The sequence below is a fragment of the Abramis brama genome, assembly GCF_963993115.1.
Source record: "Abramis brama genome assembly, chromosome: 15".
Classification (NCBI taxonomy): Eukaryota; Metazoa; Chordata; class Actinopteri; order Cypriniformes; family Leuciscidae; genus Abramis; species Abramis brama.
The window spans coordinates 35,557,665-35,564,923 of record NC_139977.1 but is presented as its reverse complement, the minus strand read 5'-3'; the positions used below and the strand labels follow the sequence as shown (position 1 = coordinate 35,564,923).

The window sequence follows — 7,259 nt, the reverse complement described above, 5'->3', positions numbered from 1 at the left end:
AGGTGTCAGAATGGGCACATGTTGGGTCTCCCTGCCAGACAGGAATGCTTCAGATAGGAGATTTTATGATAGGAGACAGTGTCGTCTTTGATTGTAAAACACCAGGAGACCGGCCAATCTTTTAATTGCTTGATGTTTTCTGAAACAAACTGCATATGCTAATACATAGCAACTACACAGAGAGGAAGGGGAGGGCCTGTGCCCCTGCCATGATGAACACAATCTTCATTTTCAATTTAGCAAACGGAGAGAGCAAACATATCCAGAAAACATGCTCAGAAATTCAAGGATCTATGACTTTAACCAGAGACAAAAAGACCTCCTAATTTCACCGATGGTAAGTTCACTTCAACACGTTTAAACCTTAAAGGACAACTCCGGTGAAAAATGAACCTAGGGGTAATTAACACATGGTTACCGAGTCGATCGTTCTCTGGGATGCGTTTTCATGAAAATAGAATGTAAAGAGTTTTATCTCTAAAAACAGATTAGCTCATAACACTAGTATATGGGGCAGAGTGTAAGTAAAAGTAAATCGCTAGTTAATACCACTAACAAGGCTCAAAATGGCCTCACACTAACACGGTAGCATAATGAGGGTCCCTACATGCAAAACGAAGCATTGAGAACCTTGTAAGTGTACAGACAGTTTAATAAGAAGATACTTTATAAAGACAGTACATTACGCGTTTACAGGCAGGAGCCATCTTGGAAAACAGTCTCGACTAGTTGAGCCACGAACGCCCTGCTACGTAAGATTTCACAAACGTAATTCCTATCGACCAGCTCACGTAGCACGGCGTTCATGGCTCAACTAGTCGAGACTGTTTTCCAAGATGGCTCCTGCCTGTAAACGCGTAATGTACTGTCTTTATAAAGTATCTTCTGCTCACCAAGGCTGCATTTATTTGATAAAAAACAATTAAAAAAAAGTAATATTGTGAAATATTATGGGTCCGTGTACTTTTCCGTTCATTCGTTATTCTATTTCGGAATGAAAGATGAAATTTAAAAAAGGGTGCAGCTTGGTTTTTTGTTTAAAAGAAAAAAAGCAGAAATGGCTGTATTTTGTTTTCCAAATGTATTGTTGTCATCAAATAATAGTATTAGAAAATTGGACGACATTTCCGATCGGTTTTTAATTTGTAATATTTATTTGTACGTTTATTGTATTTCATTTGACTGATCGCATCTGAACGAAATTCGCATCTGATTCGAATGAACGAAAAAGTACACGGACCATTATGACAATTTAAAATGACTGTTTTATATTTTAATATATTTTAAACTGTAATTTATTCCTGTGATCAAAGCTGAATTTTCAGCATCATTACTCCAGTCTTCAGTGTCACATGATCCTTCAGAAATCACTCTAATATGAGGATTTGATGCTCAAGAAACATTTATGATTATTATCAGTGTTGAAAACAGTTGTGTACTCTTTTTTTTCCAATTTTTTTTGATGAATAGAAAGTTCAAAAGAACAGCATTTATTTAAAATAGAATATTTTCTAATATTATAAATGTCTTTACTGTCACTTTTGATCAGTTTAACTCATCCTTGATGAATAAAAGTATTGATTTATTTGATTTCTTTCCCCACAAAAATAAAAATAAAATTCTTACTGACCCCAAACTTTTGAACGGTAGTGTTTAATGTTACAGAAGCTTTAGATTTCAGATAAATGCTGTTCTTTTGAACTTTCTATTCATCAAAGCATCATGAAATAAAAATGTAAATATCTTTTTTTAACCTTGATAATAATAATGGATATTTCTTGAGCATCAAATCATCATATTAGAGTGATTTCTGAAGGATCATGTGACACTGAAGACTGGAGTAATGATGCTGAAAATACAGCTTTGATCACAGGAATAAATTACAGTTTAAAATATATTAAAATAGGAAACAGTCATTTTAAATTGTCATAATATTTCACAATATTACTATTTTTGTTTGTATTTTTAATCAAATAAATGCAGCCTTGGTGAGCAGAAGATACTTCTTTTAAAAACATAAAAAATCTTACTGACTCCAAACTTTTGAACGGTAGTGTACAATAACATTACGATGTCCAGCAATCGATTTAAATAGTAGGCTACATGGGGTTTAATCATGGGCGTCAGTTTGGTTTGAGTTGTGCTGGGGACAGAGACGCATTCGGAAGTGCATTTTCAGAAGTGCTGGGTACAATAACGCATTCATTTTTTTTCTCTTTCGTGCAAGTCATGTTTTGAAAGAGGATGTCCTGTAGCTTACTAATGTAAATAAATAAAAATACAAAATATTTTTATTTATATACAAAAATGTGATGATGTCCGACTCGTTTTATGAAGAAGAAAGCCTTAAGCTTTCAAAAAGCATTAGACATATGACCCACTATTCTGCTTCATAAGTACCATGTTGACAATATGACATGACGTGGTTTAATGTACCTTAGGGACTGTTCGTTTTATATTTAAGGGGCTACTGGAGGAGTTTTGAGATCTATAGTCAAAAAAGACATGACCCTCCCTTCGCCAGCAATACATTTTTCTGTGACCCTCCAAAATGATTGTGAAAAAAGGCATGACCCTCCCCGATAATTAATCTTTTACTTCTGTACTGGTTTGCGCTTGGCAAAGATGTTCAGATAGCCATTGTTTTTTTACAACCATGACAAACGACTAAATAAGATAATAAGATAATAAGATAAACTCTGCTTTCTCATCTTACTAGGGCTGTAATGATAGACCAAACCCACGATTCGGTTCAAATTTCTCTCTCATATTGCTCCTCATAACCACTGAAAACTGTCAAAAAATCTAACCCAAAGTCCAATTATTATGGACGTTAAGTTAAAAGTGGTGGGTACAAAATGACTGAAATCTGCTGGGTAGGCCTACCCACCGTCCCCACCGAAATTGACGTCTATGTTTAAACCACAGGATAACCTCACTACTACTGGAAAAGTTCACTCGCAAAACGCTCCATTTACACGTGAACTGCTCTCAAACACAACTTTCAGAAGCTGTACGAAATTTGATGAGAATAAAACATATTCCTCAAAATAAGAATCGCAAGCTTCAAAAGTAAAAAAAAAAAAAAACAAACAAAAAAAAAAACAGCATTAAATGTTGCATTAACGGCTTATTTTCAGTGTCAAGCAACAGCAACCTTCCAGCAGCACAGAATAACTCTACACCTGCAGGCTCGACTACAAGACATGACAGAGACACAGAGACACACTTTCTTAAAGAACTTCCTGTCTGGTTTCCGTATATACGCTAAATCTCATGCATAATCTTCTTACAAAACTCCTACTTTCATACTCACTAAAACACACATCGCAGTGTGATGCACTTGTGCTGCAAAACACTAAACACAATCCACTAAGCAAACTGATGTCCAAAAGACGTCTTTTCAAGGTCTTTGTCACTAAAGTCGTACGATAAAGACGTCCACTGAGGAGCCAGAATGAAAGTTTTTATGACGTCTTTTTATACCGATGTAGACGTTCATGGAGCCTTCGTACAAGGTTAAAAACTAGTTCAAATGTGGCCATTGTGGACTTATTTCAACATCATTTATGGTCTCATTTAGATATAATTTATACTGTTTCTGGACCAAATAAACACTCTCAGGATGCATTTAATTAAAACTCATAGTTATTTCAAAGTAATTTCTATTTTGTAATGGCAAAGCAACTCACAGACAGTTTGTGTTTGTCCAAAAATCATGAACATAAAAGACACATCTGTAAATCACACATCTTTGGATCTTGAGATCTGAAGGAAAGACTCTCTGGCTCAGACACTTGTGCTGAACATAATCACAGAGATAAAATACTGATACTTTGACTATTTCTGTCAGACATCAACACAAGATCTTAGTGAGAATTAACAGAGGTTTAGATGTTTTGAAGTCATCATTGAGGTGATCAGTGTTTGCTTAGTTGGGCTCTAGGTCCCCGTACTTCTTGCGTTAGCTTTTCTTCGCTGCTGTAACTGTGTTTGTAAAACACAATTGTTGTGGCAGAGTATGATATTCCCTCATGAAAGCAAAGGCTAGTGATTACAAAGTGTTTGGTTTCATTCCTTTGACATGTTCTATGTGTTCTATACTCAAACCGGCTATTTGTAGCCCACTTATAGTCAGTCGATTCATTATACTGATTCATTGTATAGTTTTTGGCCAGGCAGCAGACGAAATGGTTGATATCCCATCATGTTTGCAATGTCAATAATATCTACTAGACGTAAATGTCATTTCATGACATGGTCACGATTTAGCTCTGAATTGGACGGGCTGTGTGAGGTCTGCCTTTAGCCCACACAGCGAAATTTAGACCATTATGGTGTGCCATTCTTGCTCCAGTAGAGTTCCTCTTTAGTGTGAATAAATAATTATTATCAGTGTTAAATCATACAGATTTGTAAAGCTTCATTCATAGAGATTAATTCAAAGTATGCACAATATGAACAAACAGTGAATTTGGTGAATATTTTAAAAATATGACAATTGTGGTATAAGTGGCAAACCTAAACATTAGTGTGTGTGTGTGTGTGTGTGTGTGTGTGTGTTTGTTTGTGTGTGTGTGTGTGTGTGTTTGTGTGTGTGTGTGTGTGTGTGTGTGTGTGTGTGTGTGTGTGTGTGTGTGTGTGTGTGTGTGTGTGTGACAACCGGCTACTTTATGTGTGCTCGCTATAGTTAAAAAGGCTTATAAATTAAAAAAGGCCAAATCATGTTTGTATTTAAATCCAGTGTTTCGCACAGGAGTGTGTGAGGGTTGTGTTCAGGGCTTGCTCTGTCGAACTGAAAGGCCAATTTGATCAATTTGAAACCGTTGTCAGGCTGCTTTTAGGACACGGAAAACATGGATCAGAACAACAACGACACAAGTGACACTTAACAGTATTGCTGTTGTAAGACTTGATTTTCTTGCTAACACAAAAGCTGAGGTCAAACCCCCTGCAATAAAGCAATAAAGCAATAAAGCACAGTCCTGGACAGAAGATCTCAGAGAAAGAGCACAGGACATCATCTTGCCCAAACTTTTCTCCTCGTTTATCTCTGCATCCCTCTCTCCCTCATCCCTCTCTTTCCTCTGATTCAAGTCACTGAATGTTCACTGAGAATGTCTATTTATCACATATGATGATTCTTGTAAATCTATTGTTTATTCCCTCTCATGTTTGGTATCATTTTAAATGTTATAATTTTAAATTATTGGTAAAATGGTCTTAATGTTATTGCAGTCATTAGTATTATGAGAAAGATTGAAAACTTGAATCCTGTTCTCCTGTTTGGGTGATGTCTCTTCAAGATATCTGATATCTCCTCTTCCCCGAAACCAGGTGTTCGTGTAGGAAATATTTACAAACTTTAGTTCTGTTCTGGGTATATAAGAGTATGTGGCAGAGCAGTCTTTGGAAATCTGTAACCAGTAAAATCCCCCACGCAGTGCTGAGTCAGTGTCTTACACTCGAAACACACTCACACACACACTCACACACCACTGCGTGCATTTCTTACTCTTAGAGTCATCTTTGAGCAATTGATGCTGTGTATTTATTGTTTCTTAAGGCGAGACACTACAGGTGAATAGGGTAAACATTTTAACTTAGAGATATCACCATGAAATTTTACCAGTTGATTACTCACATGAATATGAGAAAAAAAATTTATTGCAAGTTCTCTGTAATTTTATGTTTAAATATGATAATCAGGCTATATCTAATTAAATATTTGTTACTTTGCATATATTTTGAAGTGACGAATCTGACCATTGAAAAAAAAACAAGGTTCAAAATTATTTTAGCATTTTGTTGATATATTCAATGAAATGACATTATCAGAGGGGGTTATGAATATCTCCTTTTGTTACCCTTTAAATCAGAAAACACTGCCAATAGCCTTAAAAAAAATGATTTCTGCCCTATTTTTCATAAATCAGGCCAAGAATGATATATCAACAAATCCCTCTGAACAAACCTTCACAATATAGTTAGGAATAAGACTGTAAAGTTTGGTGTATGTAGGTGCTACAGAAGTGAAAAATCGTCACTAGGAGTGTGAGAAAAAACTAATTTTGAGAAAACGGCCTTTAAAGATTTTTATGGCAAAATTCTACTAATTTCTATTGAAAGCCATGAATTACAGACAAAATATTCTTTAGGTCCAAGTAAAATCCATGTATCACACTGAATAACATCCAAAACTCATTCTTGCTTCATCCATCACTGATCAAAACATCCAAAACAACACATCAAAACAACACATCAACAGTCCAACACAGGTGTGACAAAAACGAAATATATCACACCCACAGCAACATCATGTGACGCTTCTGAAGATGACTGCAGAGTCAGCAGTCGAAACTGTCAAGGTATGACAACAAACTTTAAACCTGTCATATAAGAAAGAATTTGTATTATAAACACAAATAGTAGGCTAAATTAACTTGTTTGGATTAACACATCAACATGGCCTTCAACTGAAGACCATTACATCACAAACTTTGAACTGACAGAACAAAACCTTTACACCTAGTTCCCCCAAGTTAATTTACAGTCTACATATCCATGCCAGCACCATATGTAGGGCCCTCCTCCATCTCCTGCTGGTGTCTTTTCACTTTTTTTGCTGTGCTTACACTTTTACGGCTCCGTTTTGCACAGAGCGCGTCACGTGACGATTCTGAACGAATCACGTTGTCAGAAATTGGCATCAGCCAATGAGATTGCGCATTTCGAGTTAAATCACCCGTTTTACTTTCATGATTGGTTGCTGATCAACAGGAAATGACCAAATTTGGATCCGACAGCATTGCAAAGGAAAGAGAGAGCTTTCCAGCGGTGCATGTGATGACAAGGGAGCAGAGAGCGATCGCGGAGCAGCGGGATGATTTAGAACGCCAACTTTTGATGAATTTAGATGAAATCTACAGACGCAAACAGACAAAGTGTAGTAAAATAAAGACCTAAATGTGTATTTTGGACTTTTTTTTCACCACAAGTCTGAAAGAAAACATGTTATTGAAGACATATAGCCCAAAATCTCAAAATTGACCAGTGAAAAAAAAACGATGTTTTTGCCTGCCGTGTCTCGCCTTAATTGGCTTTTAATTGTTAACTTGTGTAATTGGCCTGATTTACTTGACAAATAAATGTAATTTATTCAGTATGATTCTGAAATCATTATTTCTAGTATAGATTAATGTGGAGTCTGGTGTTGATAGATCAAACTGAAGGACTGATGAATGGAGCAGGAGCACATC

At 36.0% G+C, this 7,259-nt stretch overlaps 1 protein-coding gene across 1 annotated transcript in view; it reads left to right on the top strand.

Annotated features, from left to right (window-relative positions):
• LOC311096827 (uncharacterized protein) overlaps positions 1 to 7,259 on the top strand; it is a 148,930-nt gene that overhangs the window by 86,720 nt on the left and 54,951 nt on the right. The gene's annotated exons all lie outside the window — the stretch shown is intronic.